Raw genomic sequence first — 17,908 nt, forward strand, 5'->3', positions numbered from 1 at the left:
AAGATATAGTTTTGCTGTAAAACAGCAATCATCCTTTAAACTAGAAAGTGATGCTATTTGGAAACTAATAGTCATCATAGATGAGCCATTAGTAAGGTGGCAACAGTTGTATTCACTACTGTCTTTGCTTGTTCTACCAAGAGAATTAAATTCAAGCTTTGACTCATAATTTCAACTCAGATTCCCCTCTGGGCATCAATCCCTGGCCAGTTTTATCAACAACAACAAAACTCTGACAGTTTGAAGGTTGCATCTAAAAACGCACATGGAAAATAGAGCTTTTTTTTAAACCATTGACTTTCAAAACAGGTCTGTCCCTTGCATACAATCTTGATAAGTTCCAATGAACTTTCCAATGAGGAATTTGCTAGGTAGATGTTTGATGGCAAGCTTGCCTTTTCCAAGGAAAATTATGATCATCTTCAGTTTATATCAAAATGCTATCATCTGAAACAAAATATGTGAGTGAATGCTGTATGTCTATCTTTAGAAACAATGCTATGCTCAAGAAGATTTCTGATGTGTTCTAAATATGTCATTCAGTGACTGAGTTCAATGTTTGTGAAAACTAAAAGCCATTGCTATTTGATTTAGTCCAGTATGTAATTTCTCTTCATCATTCTGATAAACTACTTCCATTCTTAAAGTTATTGCTATTTGTATGAATTAATTTACCAACTAGTAGACAAACTGAGGTACACGAATTACTGACAAAAAGTGACCAATAATGATGATGCTGTAATGGATGTGGAGTTCGTTAGACCCAGAGAAGCCATGGGAAAGTTCTTTAATTGATAGTTTTCCATAAACTTGAAAAGATTTTGTACATGTATCAGTGTCAGCTTCCTGAAAACATTTTGACTGCCAGTGAACTGATTTGAACAATGAAAAGTCAAACCATCATGCCTTCTTTCAACCACTCACTGCTCTCTTACAGACCACAAGAAGACCAAAGTTGTCAAATGAGGAATATTTGCCTTGTGATTTACCACTATACTGCATCCTTTCTTTCCTGTATGGAAATTTTCATAAGTGGTTTGGCAAACGCCTTTAAAATAACTGTGGTATTTGGCAGAAAAAAGGCTGCAGAACTTGGGCCTGCTGTTTCTATTTTAGTTCAACAGACAGACTTCTCTTAGTGATATGAACCAAGTACAGAATTCATGGTCCAAAGACATAAGTTATTAGCAACAAGTAGAGTAAAAAGGAGACATGTGGCTCAACCCACAGAAATTCATTAGACAATGGTTTTGTGAATGCCTGTTCCAAATAATTTGTCAAGTCAACTGTTCATTATCATGCAGCCTAATACTGACTGCGTATATATATAAATTTACACATCAGTAGCTATAAAAGTGTTTATATTTATCACACAATACTGTTCATTAGACATAGTGGAGTATGTGAACACACATGTTAGCAATTTATACCCACAAAATTCATTCAGTTGTTCACATGGCAGAGATCTGTGTACTATTAGGAGGAATCTAAACACACACACTTACTTTATCACTTTTTGAAAGGGCAGACAAAGGTCAAAGTGACAACTTCCTGAACTTTATTTTCTTTTACTTTCAACATATGTCATCAGAAAACTTACTCAAACTCAAGATTTTCAAGTGAAAGGATAATTTCTTATTCATTAATGCTTAAAACTGCCTATAAGAGGTGAAGTGACATTTTGTGGTTACAGATGTAATCACATGCTGCCTGTATGGGACTGAGTTCTGAAACACCCAGATTCAACCTCAGTGGGAGTATTCATGAACAGTGTCCACCACCAGGCAGTGGTGGCACAGACTACCATTATCTTTTGCTCCCAGGATATTTCCCCAGACACTCATGCTTGCAGCCTCTTTCCAGGAGACTATGTAGAGATGGGTCCCTGAGTAAGAAATGAAACAGGATAAGCATTGGACTGCTTTGTTTTTTGCATGCTTAATGGACTGGTTTAGCTATGTAAAATTCACCTCTTGCCATATCTTACTGAGGAAGTATGAAAAGCACAAAGAGGTGAGAGTCAGTTAGATGTTTTTAAAGATGGAACTGATGGAAAAGCAATTTATGCTCATGACATTGCAGAATGCTGAAGGGCAAAGCCCTTTACAAAATTAAACAAAAAAATCATAGAAGTTGTCCTTGAGACAGTGACAGGCACCCCAGTATGAGCCATCAGGGCATTATATTCAGCCAAACTGTCAGCATTGGTAGAGGTCCTGCAACCTTTATTACTGAGAGGTTGAAGAAAGGAATTCTGTACTATTTCCCATTGTGCCGAACAAGAATTTGCCTGGAAGACTTGCTTGACAGATTGGCCCTTATTCCCACTATGATTTGTGCTACTGTGAAACAAGAGTGTCTAATGCATGGGCTGTAATATAATGACAGGCTAGCTTCAGTTAGTCTGAAAAGTGATACACAGATGAAAGTACGGGCTCTGCTCCACCTTTCATACTTTTTTGTATTTGCATTTGGAGCATACACGGGTGGGACCCCAGACAGAACTGACAGACAATTAAAAAGCCATTCAATACAAGGGACTATATCTGCATGACACATGACCTCTGCTAGCAGACAAGGTTGTAGGGCATAAAACAATATCTTGCTATCAACCTGAAGTCTAAGAAGAATTATATTAAGCCCTGCCAACAGGTTAACATTTTTGCAGCAGGAGCTTTGTTCTGTCTATGTCTTTCTTATGAAAACTTTAGGATTCCTTTTCCCTAATCTTTCAGATTTGGGTCAAGAGGTGTGATATATAACACTAAGAAGTAAACATTATACAATTCTGAGGGGAAGTAGGGCACTTTTTTACAATTTAGTTAAATTAGAGCTTCTAATGTCATAAAAATGACACTGATTTTTAAGTGGACAGTGTTGTGTGGGGATTTATCATTGAGAAATGGATCTTAGGAATGTTCTCTTTTGCACCTGCCAATCTTGCCTTGTAAATTCTAGTGGAAATACTAGAGTGTGTCTCATTATTTCTGTGTGTAAAATTTTGGATCTTAAAAAGACATTGTTACATAAAGAGGATGTTTATTTTGACAAAATGAGTATCTTTGACATACTAAGACTGCTAATTCATTTTGATCAAATGTTGGATACCTTCCTTTCTGAGAGCTTAATGTACAGGAACACAAACAGATGCTATGTGGCTCTTTACTCTTGTATTGCTAACATACTTTTGTTGCAAAAAGGGTGTTGCTGAATATTGTTTTCAATTTCTATGCCAAATGCATTCAGAAGTAGTTGCAGTGTCACAGAACAAATGGAAATTAAAGTAGTGTTCAAGCTCAAATCTGCTTCCTTTGATACTCAGCTGCAAGGATGGTTTTAAGCAAACTTTGAAAACAAACTTTCTGAGTATTCAAGGTGTGTAAATATAGCTATAGAAAATGAAGTGGAAAGTGACTAAACACATGGAAAATATTCTGTTGTTGATTCTGCTTGAACAGAACTAAAAGATAAAATACTTGAATTGTCATTAAATCTTTTTTACCGAAGATAAGAAAACATTTTGCATGTGTGTCCATTGTGTTTGAGTGTTCATTTTGTTGTTATTGTTGTTGTTTATTTGTTTGTTTTGTGAATCTGTTGTCCAAACAGAAAATGGGACACTTGAATAACTGGCATGCTTTTGATGTTTGATGACTCCCATAACCCCATTTTGAATGCTTTAGAGCTGCGTTCAAATTAAATGAGGATGAGTTGCAACAAAACTGTGAAATAATAATTTTCCAGAGTTTTAGTATATTTTGTTAATTTCTGTGGAATTTTTGCTGTTATTGTTCATTTTATGATTTAATTTGAATTTATGAAAAGCTTTGTTGAAAAAACAAATAAGAAAAAAAATGCAAAAAGAAATGGATCGGTATTTTAATATCCAAATACAAAAACAAAACAGTGGAAATAAGATTTCTTTTCAAATTGCAGCAGTTTTTAATTTGTAAAACATGTTGAATAAATTAATGCTGAATGAGAATTATTACACACCTGTCCAAGACCAATTGCTTTATTTCCTCTCCTCTCCTTTTCTGAGCACCTACATTTGAATATGAAATGCAGGTGAATGATCTAACTTAAGTGAGTTGTGAGAAACAATAAAGAAGAAAGGAAAGAAAGAGGCTGCATAAAACCGAGAACTATGTTGCTGTGATTTAACCTGGCAGGTGGCTCAGTACCACACAGTTGTTCACTCACTCCTCCTCTTCCAAATGGAATAGGGGAGAGAATTGGGAAAAGTAAATAGAAATTGTGGGTTGAGATAAAACTATTTACTAAGATAGAGAAAAGGAAAATAGTCATGACTATACATGTAGATATATAAATGAAAGTATATAACAAGTAATGCACAAACAATTGCTTGCTATTGGTTGACTGATGCCCAGCTAGCTCCCCAAGCAGCGGAATAGGGTAAGATGAACTCCCATCTCCTTCAAACCCCTTCTACTTGAAGTCATATGGTATGGAATATCCCTTTGGTCAGTTTAAGTCCGTTGTCCTAATTCTGTTCCTTCCCAGCTCCTTGGGCCTGAGAATGGCCTTGGCTCTGTACAACACTGCTTAGCAGCAAATATGGACATCAATGTGTTATCAACATTGTTTTTCTCCTAGAACCAAAACACAGCATCATATGAGACACTCTAAAGAAAACAATTCCATCCCAGATGAAGCTAAGACAATGTATCTAATGCAAACAAGCAGTTTTTAGAGTTAGACTGCACCAGGAAATGTAAGCAATTAAAATTACAGATAAGTGACTGCTATATTGTGTTTCACTGTCCTGGTGTCTAGAAGTTTGCACCCTTCTTTCTAATGGACATGAGCATATAATCTTCTATAGCCTCTTATGATTTGGTGCTTATGGGAATTTGCCTCCAAGTATATGCAAACTGTATTCAAAGCAAAAATTGGATTAGTCCTTTATAAATCCTAGTTACAGTTGATAGTTATTTCTTCTTAATTATTATTCAGTAATACTGTGACCTTTCAAGGAAATAATCACTTGGTGAGCCCTGGGGAACCTGCTTCCAGAGGTTATCTTTAAAATAAATGCTAGCAGAGAAAGAGGCAGTAACTCATAGTATTTCTGGTATTTTATTTTAAGCATTTGGAATTGCGTTTTAGAAGTTACCTTTATTATTCAAACTGTGATCATTCATGTTTCCTTGTGTCTTCAATCTAGATTCATTTCAGATTGTAATGGAAACTACATTGCTGTTTTGGCAGTTGCAGGAAAAGGCAATACTGATAATTCTATTTTAAAATCAGAAGATTAGAAGGCAGGAGACAGGAATAACCCGTTTTATTGATAACTAACCTTTTTGAAGCAAGAAGAAATCCAGTGAGGAGGCCTGTTAAAAAAAAAAAAAAAAAAGAAAAAGGCAGGGAGAGTTTGTACTAGCAGTCTTATCTCTCTGTGAACCTGGGCTTCATGAAACTTCCACCTTTCCATGATATCATCACTTGGAAATTAGAAATAATTATTTTTTTGAATTTATTCTTCACACAAGAATATTTCTACCTTTTTTAGTGCTGATTTTATAAATGACTAGGACAATGTTACGTTTCTCTGATTCTCATTGAACACTTCATGGTGAATGACAAAGAAATATTTGCTGTAGTAGTATTCAGCTAAGAGAGACAATACTTTTCAGCAAACAAATTTTCACACAGTAGTAGAATAGTAAATAGCAAAGAGAGTAATGAAAAAGATAATCTGTAGCGTCGTTTGCTTCCGTACCCTACTGAGAAATGTAAGATGAAGTTAATAGTACTGGCCTTTCCTTGGCTTAGTGTATTTCAAAACTTATCCAAAAGAAAGTCTACAGGGGGTCATTACAAGAGGAGAGCAAAAACTGGAGAAAACATTATGGCACATTAGAGCTTCTGTGGGAATTTTACTTGGTGAAATTACTTATATACATCTACCTGGAAATTCCTCGGGGAATTTTATCAGCATTTCTTCCTCCCTATCTCTTCAATTGAAATCAAGATCAATTCACAAAGCCTTCCATTACTTGACACAAGAAATAAATGTGTTGACATGATTAGCAATGTTTAGAACACCAGTTCTTGGAAGCCAGAGGGTCTATAGTCTAGCACTATTCTGTTGAGCCATCAAGTTGCCCTTTTCCTACCTTTCTGAGATGGAGGGACTCTTAAATTGAGTAATTTTCATTTTTCAGCTTTCAGTGAGGCCAGAAATCACTAAAGATCTCATTTAAACTTTCCATTCTAGTTCTCAAGCAGCAAATTTACAACAGAGGTCAGTCCTTTTGCAAGAACTCAGGAGGGAGTTCTTCATCATATGGTTTTTTTCCCATTGTACTTTAAACTATTTTCCATCCATTTTTCTTGTCATTGTACCCATCTTATTGTGACCTTCGTAGGATAAAAGAACAGTCCCAACCATGTTTTTTCTCTGAGTATTGTGCTTCTCAGTATATTATGTAGTTAATATTGATTATAAATCAGAGTGAACTCAATGAAAGTCTCCTTTCTCCTGTACCTCTCCATGACAGCCATTCTCATGTTTTTATCCAGCTTGGAAATCGTACTATTTTTATATTTCTTCTACAGAAAGATTCTGAGTTCAATTGAGTTTTACAGATATAGCAAAAACAGAAATAACCTGAACAATCTATCAAAGTATAAAATTCTGAAAGCTATTTTATTCTCATTAAAAAGAGATCAATAAATGCACATTAAACTAATTATCCTAACAATTGAATTTAGCATGGTAATAGGATCTGACAAAGGTTGTGGCAGTTGATCATGTACATTTCAATCATTTAGATAAAGATTGAGTCACCAAAAATAATTATTCTCCCAAAATTAAAAAAATGTTATATATCTAGTGTAAAATAGAGGTTAAGCACTAATAAATGAAATCTTAAACAATTATGTGAAGAAAATGGAAGTTGTGCATTCATAGTATTCTGAAAAATATCCTGTTACAAAATCTTGTTAGTGATACGTAAGGGAAAACAAAATAGACGTATTAAATGAGGCTTATGTTATTTTTAACATCTTTTAAAATTTAAATTTTATGCTCATGAAAGGAAACATCTAGCAGGTCTGGAGGCTGAGAGTCAGTTTGAAAGGAAGTACATAATTTGGTGAGGCTACACCTGAAGTACTACACCCAGTTCTGCTCCTGCTTGCTCCAAAACAGACCTGGAAGACTGGCAAAAGTTCAATCAAGATGATCAAGGAACTGAAGCACCTCCCTTTTGAGGAGAGTCAGAGAGAACTGAAAATGTTCAACAGAAAAGAAGAAACTCAGAAAGGATATTATCAATGTGTGTAAATATCAGAAGGGAAAGTGAAGAGAAGACAGAACCATGTTCTTTTCAGTGGTGCCCAGTGTCAGAACAAGAGACAATGGGCAAATGCTGTAGCACAGGAGGTTCTATCTGAATATCAGAAAGCACTTCTTCACTATGCAGGTCATGGAACACTGGCTCCCAAAGAGTTTGTGGCATCTCCTTCATTGGAAGTCTTCAAAATCTTGATAAGCAACATAGTCTAGATATCCCAGCTTCAGCAGGTAGTTGGACCAGGTGACCGTCAGAGATCTCTTTCAAACCTCAACTATTCTGTTATTCTGTGATATTGCAAAGGCAGACATATTATCCACTCACTCCTTCTGCCAAGAACCTGAATAAAAGCTTCTCTCAGCACAAAAGAATGGTGAACTTTGACATCCAGGTTTTGCATACATTACAGGGACTACCAAGTAAGGTGTGCAGTTTAACATCACTTAAATAGCAATCTAATCTTTCCCTCATTGCTGAACTAAGATGGAGCTGAACCACAGCTCCTAGTTTTTAATCTGTAATGCATTTGTTCATGTAAGAACCTCATTCTTTAGCACTGAAATGAATGCAGGCTTCCTCTTCCACCTCTTCTTTTGTCCTTCCTTTGATGATGTGTAGCATAGAATAATTTTTGCAATACTTGTTCCAGATTCAGATGTCATACAAAGATAAAATTATAGTATCTGATACATAGTAAGAGTAGATATCTCTTCTCTTCTCTTCTCTTCTCTTCTCTTCTCTTCTCTTCTCTTCTCTTCTCTTCTCTTCTCTTCTCTTCTCTTCTCTTCTCTTCTCTTCTCTTCTCTTCTCTTCTCTTCTCTTCTCTTCTCTTCTCTTCTCTTCTCTTCTCTTCTCTTCTCTTCTCTCCTCTCCTCTCCTCTCCTCTCCTCTCCTCTCCTCTCCTCTCCTCTCCTCTCCTCTCCTCTCCTCTCCTCTCCTCTCCTCTCCTCTCCTCTCCTCTCCTCTCCTCTCCTCTCCTCTCCTCTCCTCTCCTCTCCTCTCCTCTCCTCTCCTCTCCTCTCCTCTCCTCTCCTCTCCTCTCCTCTCCTCTCCTCTCCTCTCCTCTCCTCTCCTCTCCTCTCCTCTCCTTAATGAAATAAATACCGGGTAGGATCTTGAGTGTCAGTAGTTGTCCTTTTCTTTAAAATTAATAGAAAAGATATGAAAGTAGCTCAACTTTGATTTCTGCATTGCAAAAAGTCCAGATTTGTACCTAGTGCTGCTAAAACTCTACCTCCATCTCTTCCTCTTTCTTTTAGGAAGCCCTTTTTCTTCTCCAGTGCCACAGTATCCTTTGTTGTCCTAGCACAGTTTCCCCCTTGATCATACACAGTTCTAGGTGGCCTGAGTACATGAGGCTGCCCATTTCATTTATGTGACCAAAAGGACAAGTTAAGAACAATATGAAGCACATGTGTGACAGTCAGACAGAAACACAATGATAAAATAAGAATAATCAGAAGCAAAAACAGAAGTAAAGTGAAAAATAAAGTGTGAAATCATAAAGTGACTACTCTGAAAGTAATGCTTCTTGTTTTATTCTGTTGGCCCATGATGTCAAAGGTAGACGTTGGTGATACGGCAGTAGAGGTTGAACTATCCCACCAATATTTCATTAACATTTTCTTGCTGTGTGACAGATAACAGCAGAGGGGTGGTCTGATAAAATGGCACCTGACATGGAAGTGCACATGAAGCAAAGGTGTGTCACTAAAACATGGCACCAACTGACATTCATCAGTATTTGCTGAACATTTATGAAGACTAAACAGTGAGGCTGTGGGTGGTGCATTTCAGCAGTGGCAACAGCAATGTGAAAGACAAGCTGTGTTTGGTATGGCTGTGTGTTACACCGTGAAATGAAGAGTCTCAATCAGCTCATTCATGCACATGGGTGGATTACAGCCAAGGAACTGTGAATGGAGCTGAATATCAGCTTCAGTACGTTGGAAATGATGGGAGCAACACTGGAATATTGCAAAGCTGGCACTGGATGGTTTCTACAAATGCTTGCACAGGAACAGAAAGAACACTGTGTGCAAGTTTGTCAGGACCTATTGAATCAATATGAAGCTGTAGGTGACAGTTTCCTGGATCACATCATTACCAGTGACAAGAATTGGTGTCATCACTGTGAACCAGAGTCAAAACAACAGTCCATGGAATGGTGACATGTGAATTACCCATCAAAGAAAATGGTCAAAATGCAGCAGGTAAAGTTATGTACATTGTTTTTTGGGTAGGAAAGGGGTGATCCTCCTGGGTTTCCTGGAACCTGGGCAAGTTATCAACTCTTCCTGTACTGTTGAGACACTGACAAACCTGAAGGCACAAACTTCCAGAGTCAGGACAGTGAAGTAGACCACCTTTCTCTTGCAATATGATAACGGTAGTGGATTTGGTGTCTTCTGACCTTTGTCTGCTCAAGCCAATGAAAGACGGACTGTGTGTGCTACATCATCATGACTGCAGCTGTGAAGCAGTGGGTCACTTCCACTGGTGCAGATTTTTACAAGCATGACATGCAGACTCATTCATCTCTAACAAAAATGCATAGCTAAAGGCAGTGACTATGTTGAAAATGAGTGTCTTACATCTTGACAATTTGATCTGTCAAATAATGCTATTGTACTCCTTGTTGTAGCTCCCATGGAAATAAATAGGAGGTATTACTTTCAGAGAAACCTACATAATTTTATCTTTCCTCACTCTATGTATTGCCATAATCTAGTATGCCTTGTAGGTATTACACCATTCCTGGGCTCTCTTTCTAGTGAAACAACAGACAAAATATGTGTACAACTCTAAAAATAGCTCACTTAAGGGAACACTCTACTCATAGGCTGCATAACAAAGCCTGTTTCATATTTGACTCTATCAAGCAGAGAGAATATCAGGCCAAGTGCTTGCAGCAAAGAAAAGCCATGTCCACTCTGGATGGGGTTAACTACATACTACTTTCTTAAGAGGGGTTGGGGTTGTGCTCCAGGGTGATACCTGAAGTGGAGATTGTTGTGTCAGATAAACAGAATATATTTTCATAGGAAAATACATGTGATTTTGAGTAACTACGATAACTACAGGGATCTACATTTCCGGTCATATTTGTAGGTATAACAGGCATTTTCACTGTCTGAAATTGCCAGTTCACCTTTAGCATTTCTGGTATTTTCAGCTATAGCACACTTAGAACTTCTGAGGACTCTCACTATCAAACTGATAAAATGCGCTAACAGGCAGGTCCTGCTTGACCAACCTTGTTGCTTTTTATGGTGGTGTAACATCATCAGCGGAGAAGGGAAGAGCCACTGATGTCATCCATCTGGACTTCAGCAAGTCCTTTGACATGGTCTCCCATAACATCCTTCTCTTCAAATTGGAAAGATATGGATTTGGTGGGTGGACAGTTCAATGGACAAGGAACCAGTTGTGAGGTCATTCTCAAAGAGTAGTGGTCAGTGGCTCAATGTCCAGATGGAGATTAGTGATGAGTGATGTGCCTCATCCCTCCATATTAGAACTAGTGCTCTTTAACAATTTGTCAATAGTTTACAAGCCAGTTTGGCCCAGTTCCATGACTAATGTGGCTGGGGGATGGACCCATGTACCAGGAGAGGGGGAAGGGGAAAAATGCGAAAGGGTAGGCAGATGGGCCTAAAAACAAAACTGCGTCAATGATCTGTGGAGGAAAGTTAATTTACTAAATAAGATATCAAAATGCAAGATAACACAATAAAATATAATTGGGATTGAAGCTAATAAATCAAATAAAATGAGAAAGAGAGTGTCCAAAACTGAAGGCCTTACTCTAATGCTGAAAATGGGACGGCTAGGGAGCAAACACACTGTACAGACAAACAGAAAGTGAAAAAAAAAAAAAAAAAGGTGTCTTGTGACTTGCAAGCAGTTTTATCTTTCCCTCTGAATGGAAAATGGAAACAGAACAGTGAAAAATCCTCTGGGATATGTAGTTCTTCTCCTCTTCTGAGACAGGTATACCTGGAACTATTGACAGTCCATGAAATTGGAGCATTAACTCTTTAACATCCATTGCACTACATGATGTTATGATGTGAAGTACTGATAACAAAAATCATAAAACCATGACAGATCTTCATCAGTGACATTGTCAGTGGGATTGAGTGCACCCTCAGCCAGTTTGTGAATAACATCGAGTTGTGTGGTGTGGTTGACATGCCCAAGGGATGGGATGCCATTCAGAGAGATCTAGACAGGCTCAAGCAGTGGGCCCAGGAGAACATCATGATGTTTAATAAATCCAAGGGCAAGGTCTTGCACCTGGGTTGTGGCAACCCCTGCCATTAGTACAAGCTGGAGGATATAAGGATGGGGAACATCTCTGCCAAAAAGGACGGGGGGGAAGTGGTGGATGGTAAGCTGGACATGAGCCAGCAATGTGCCCTTGCAGCCCAGAAAGCCAACCGTATCCTGGGCTGCATCAAAAGTAGCATGGCCAGCAGATTGAGGGAGGTGATTCTGCCCCTCTGCTCTGTGCTGGTGAGACCTCACCTGGCATACTGTGTCTAGGTGTGAAGTCCTCAGTACAGGAGAGATGTGGACCTGTTAGAGAGCATCCGGAGGAGGACCATAGAAATGATCCAATGGATGGAACTCCTTCTCTATGAGGACAGGCTGAGAGATCTGGGGCTGTTCAGACTGGAGAAGATAAGGCTATGGGGAAACCTGATAGAGATCTTTTAATATCTAAAGGGTGTCTATGAGAACGAAGGGGAAGACTCTTTAGCAAGCTCTGTTGTGATAGAGCAAAGGGAAATGTTTTCAAATGGGGAGATTTAGATTGGACATAAGGAAGAAGATTTTTACAATAAAAGTGGTGAGGTACTGACACAGGTTGCCCAGAGAGGTGGTAGATGCCCCATCCTTGAAAACATTAAAGGGGAGACATTAAACTCTGGGGCAGTTGGACTAGATGATCTTTAAAGGCCACTTCCAACTCAAAGTTTCTATGGTTCTTTCCTCTGTGTGCCAGAAGACACGACTACTAGGGGCATTTCCAGATGCCTGTGCATCCTCCCAAGGACTGAGTCAAGTATTGCTGTTCTTATGGCATCTCAGGTAGAAACAAATTTATATTATGTCAGAGCTGAGATCTCAGTATATCAAGAACTTTCACTGATCTTGTTAGACACTAAGGAAAAATCCAGCAAAAGGACAGCAAAGAGTGAAGTTTATGGTAAATTTGGGCTGGGTAGGAAGATATTATGAAAGAAACTTAACAGAATGGAAAAAAAGTCTGAGAAGGCTTTTTATAGGGTATTGTGATTGTGTTGCTGACAACAGTTAGAGACATGAGAGAAAACAACAAGGATCCTAAGCACAAACAAAGAAGGAAGATGCTTGTAAAGTTTCTCTTGCATAGAGTCTACATGACACACAGCACCATTATTTTTCATTTAAAGTAACTTCTTTGTGGACTTTGTCTTTGCAAATGTGTTTGGTTTATGTGGCAAGGTATTGGGTTGGGGGGTGGAGGGGAGCTTGTAGGAGTTGCCTCTTTAAGAAAAGTCAGGAAACTGCTGCACTTTCTATCAGTACACTCAGAAATCTTCCTTTATTAATAAGATTACCTGGTACAAAAGTGCTGTTTTCATTGTTCTTTCAGTTTCTATCTTTGTGTGGGAAACCTTCTCAGAAAGCCTCACCTTAAGGAAAATGGTTGGTTATGTTGTCCTTGTCCATAAAAGATGCAGGACTGAAGCACAAAAATGCTTGTAACCCTCACAGGATATATCTTCTCTTTGTCTTTCTCCAAAATGAATTCCACTGCAGAGCTGTCAACTTTAGAATGCATCGAACAGAATGTATATATCTTCAACTAACAGATAAAGTAACAAACAAAAGAAATGGAAAAAAAGTGTAGAGACAGCTGGCTTTTATTCTATTCTCTCTTTCATTAGCAATTATTAAGAATTCTGGATGTAATAAAGTATTTTATGGCAATTTTATTTGCACTATATGGGCTTTGTTATGAAGATATATATGGTAAGCTCTTAATTTCTTATATATGTATTTAATCTTTGATAATGAATCTGTAAGTGTATGCTCTTTGATATGACTGAAAGTGGCTTTTGGTTTATTGAATGATTGATGGTGGTAGATGAATCTAAATTTACTTTTCTACAAGGAACAATGAGGTGGGTTTTTTCCATTTTACCTTGAATAAAATTTCAGACATAAAAGCAAAGCTTAACAAGTAACAAAATATTATTTGTCTTTGTTTGGTAATGATTGCATTTTTCAAATTGTAGTGCCTGTATGTAGTGTCACAGAATACGTTCTTCTAATTTCCTAATTAAAAAACCATCAAGTTCAGACAGTGTCCAGCAAATTCTTATATTGACATTTTCTTTATTTGTTAATTATCAGCAAATAGGGGGTGAAACAGACAATGAATCAGCTCTGGCTGCCATAAGATAGAATAACTTTCCATCAGTCCATACTCTCTTGAAATCTGGCACAGCTAACTGAGTAGAAAACCAGGAATATTTAAAATTTATATTGGTGTTGATATTATGTTCAATTTTGAAAGGTTGTATCTTCATAAAGACCTGCATTTATGAAGATTCAGCGTGCCTGCAATACTTTGGATGAAGAAGGGTGGGTTGACATGCCTGATGAGACTGGAGTGGATTCAGAAAGGCAGAGCTATATCCTCAAAAATTCACAGGTGAGACATCTAACACATTGATCTTGGTGAGTGAAAAATGAATCTATGATGTATTTGACTTAGCTCACATGGTCTGGGGAGGTAATACGAAGCTGCAGGAGCAATGTGTGTGGAATATGGTTATGAACTTCCCTGCATCAGCCACATCCATCTCCACATGGCTCAGCTAAAAATTCAACCAGTCCTTTTTTCAGAAATATCTGGGGGAGAATTGAAGCTGCATGGTGGCTAGGAGGAGACAAAAAAAAAAAAAAAAAAAAAAAAAAAAAAAAAAAAAAAGGAAGGATAAGAAAGAACAAAGGAGGAATCAGATGAGGATGTAAGGAGACACAAAAAAGTTATATAAGCAGAGACACAAGAAGATATACTTGAAGATAAATATTGTAGGGGAGCTGTTAGGTCATGGATTGAAGGGGTATAGTTAGCCCATGGAGCACTGGCCAATTTTCTTTCTCCACATGACCAGAAGGGGTGGAGCCATTCTGGACACCTATAAAAGCCAGCCACTGAAGGGAGTGTTTCTTTTGGACCTAGGCTGCTTTGTGAGTAGGTATGCTGCATATCCAGAAAGCTCTTTCAGCAGCTGGAAGAGTTCAAACCTTCTTCCTGTATACAGCTGTTAGCCTACTTGCAAATGCTTTGCCTGATGTTGCCAAGATCCTCTCAGAAGCAATTTTCCTTCTTTGAGAGCAGAACAAATGTGAAGAGATTTATTTTGAGAAGCAAAATGGACGAGTCATGTTGAAGGTTGAATTATGAGGCATATGCCTGGAGGTGTACTCTTGGGATGAAGTGCTTGCTGCTGGAGGATGATCTGTCTGAGGGCATTGTGGCTTGTAGAGGTCAAGACACACCTGATGCAAGGGGACTTTAGCCTACGGAAGACCCTCTTCCACAGCAATCTCCAGGCTAATGAGGGGTATAAGGAAGATATGGAAATCTTTTTCCCTATGGTAAAAGATGAAATAATCTATCCACAACTATGATTTGAGAGTATTTTGAAGTTCTTAAAAAAAACGCAAACAAAAGCCCTGCTTAATAAATAAAATAAAACGAATAATATAATGAACGAATAAACTGAATAAAATAACTTCTAGTCAAAATATTAAATATTATAGATGTACTTCTCCAAAAGAAAGGCAGTTGAAATAATCTGAGGTATTAAAGATGTGGGAGATGTTATGAATTGGTTTCATAAACCCAATTTTCAGTAAAAAAAAAAAAAAAAAAAAGGGTTTTCTTATATTACTCACTTGGTAATAGTTTTGCTTATGCAAGTGAAGATAAAATTCCCTCAGTGAGAATTTGTAATGAACAGCTTTTTGATAACTTAAAGAAGACTGTCCTTTTTAAAAAAAGAAACAAAACAATTCAAACCAAAAAAGCAATTTGACTCTTTAGAACATTTAATGAGAAGCAAAGAGCAAGTAAAATGGCAGCTGTGGATCAGATGTTCTGTTGTTATACAGATGCTAGGGTTAAGAATAACTTTTAGAAGTTTGTTTTGTGGACAACTACTGGAGATTTGGAGCATTACAGAGATTGAATCCCAGTCTGTCTCAATAGTCATATCTTTACAACCAGTCCTTTGACTGACATTTATGTTTGACTTTCCTTTTAGATAGATGCTAATAACTATCATACAATTTATTGACAACATCCATTATAGAGTACTGTTCTGAGATTAATAAATGATGGATTAGCATATTCAGAGATGTGCAGAGTTGAACACTGACTGTTGCAATGTTCATGAAGATGTGCTATTGTTGGTATATTTAGGCATTATATGGCATAAACAAGAGAAATAACTGACAAGAAGGAAGCTCGAAAACTTAATTAAAATTTCTTTTGCTTGACATCAAATAAGAAATGAAATATTAAGTCAAAAGTTGTGTAGTGATTTTTTTCTTTAAGGGAGAAAAGTCTCTTTATCTATTAATTCCATCAGTAATGTTTCAAATCTATATTTTTCATGCTCTGAGTTATTGTCTTCAGGACACATTTAATGCTACAAAGCTACTTTTCTGTGTTTGTTGGATGGTGAAGATAGGGCCAATGCTGGGCAGAACATGGATGCTGTTCCTATAGCTGGAAAAATCATATAGGAAAATGGGAGTTTCAGTGTAAAAATATAATGTGAAGACACTGACAGAAAATCTATATTCCTTTTTCATTCTGCTCATTTAAAAATACTGGGATCTGATCTTCAGAGGTACTAAATGTATGCGACTTCATTTGTCTTTTTCAAGTAATGAAATATTTTGCGAAGAAAATCTTGAAATAAATAGTTCTGCTGATTTGTGGGGAGATTCCTAAAGAGAACTGACAAATTTTGATCAAGATAGTTTATTAATTTTGTTTCTCTAGTGGAGCCAGATCTTCAATAAAGTAACGAGTATGGAGCTTGTGTTGTGGAAATATGAAAGTTTTTCTTTCCATAGATCTCCTCAGTCAAAATTGTTCTTATTTGCAGCTGTAGTTTATATGCAATATACAAAAACAAAAGTAAAGAAGGCCCTATGTGATTTCAAACTGCTACACCATACATGTGACAGTAACAGCATGTATAATGGAACTCTCTAGTGCAGTTATTTTCTTCTGAAAATCATTTTTTATAAGTATTTGATGCTAGTCGTTTTTTGAGAGCAACAGTAACAGTTATGACCCAAAACCGGAAGAAGGCTGTAGACAGCAGCCTCAAAATGCTGCTTGCATTTCTCATAGGACCACTGTGAATGTAGAATTAGAGATTAATATTTGCAAAACACTTTGAGATTCTCACATGAAAGGAACACAGCATTTCAAAGTATTTTTTTTCACCAGTAGGGAATATTTGTGACTTTAGTTTCAGTGTCCACATCTTTTAGGCTCCCATATGTTTCTGGAGAGCAATTATATCTCAGTAGGTATTTCCTGAGAAAATCTTTTAAATGAGTAAGAAAAAATAAAATGAACTTGACTAGTTGTATATAAACCAGGCCTTGTAGCAGTGGTGATGGTATTGTAAGGTAACTGTGGTGTCATAAACAGTAATGGAGAAGAAAGCTGGAGTACAGATTGTCGAGTAATCTTTAGAAACCAATTAAGTAAATTTTGTCAAACTAAAGAGGCCCTGTCCTACAGGGAGAGCTAATAGTTTTATTTCAAATACAAAGTTACAGCTTAGTGTAGGGCCTCTGCAAGCGGTCTAGTTCTTGTTGAAATAACCTACTTATAAAATGCCAGGATTGTTTTGTTTCTCTTTCTAGTTTTGTTTCACTAATATTTTATTTTAGTTAAAATTTTGCTTGGCTAACATGACAATGTGTGTGTGTTTAATTTCTCCCGCACTGTAGATATAAACTTTCTCCCAGCTAATATCACAAAATGTAACAAGGAGTTAAGTTGGAGTCGCGAAGTCTGCAGTTCCTAACTTGACATCCTGTCTTTGCAGAGTCCACTCTGCAGCTGACACAAAGCTCTGTTTAATGTGCTGCCAATCACTCCTACTCAAGTACAGTACCGTAAATCTTCGAATACTCTTTCAAGATTATTTTATTTATATCTTTTTCTATTTAATCTGGTTTTCTCTCCTCATACAGGGGAGAAGTGTAAATCCAAACAGAATTGCCAGTGTTGGCGCCAAGAAAAAAAGTACCCTTTAAATTTCTTTCAACGTCTCTCAGAGTTATTGTAGGAAGAAACTAGCTTGCTTAAGTATAAGAAACAAGCTACGAAGTCTCCATGTAAGCTTCAAATAATCAGAAATGTACTGTTAAATATATTTATTTGCTGCTTATTTTAAGGACTGAAGTTCACAGATCATTACTGAGGAGTTTAGCTGTACTTAATAGAATCAGTAACGGAGGTATATTTGCTTATTCATCTGATAGCT

The 17,908-nt window shown here is 37.2% G+C and overlaps 1 long non-coding RNA gene across 2 annotated transcripts in view; it reads left to right on the forward strand.

The window, feature by feature from the left end:
- LOC107052668 overlaps positions 1–14,260 on the forward strand; it is a 59,641-nt gene extending 45,381 nt beyond the window's left edge. For both annotated transcript variants that reach the window (XR_006938518.1, XR_001465293.3), the window contains one exon: positions 13,897–14,260. This is a non-coding gene — a long non-coding RNA (uncharacterized LOC107052668). The remainder of the gene's footprint in view (positions 1–13,896) is intronic.
- Positions 14,261–17,908: the final 3,648 nt, after the last annotated feature.

This window comes from Gallus gallus, chromosome 2 (assembly GCF_016699485.2).
Source record: "Gallus gallus isolate bGalGal1 chromosome 2, bGalGal1.mat.broiler.GRCg7b, whole genome shotgun sequence".
Classification (NCBI taxonomy): Eukaryota; Metazoa; Chordata; class Aves; order Galliformes; family Phasianidae; genus Gallus; species Gallus gallus.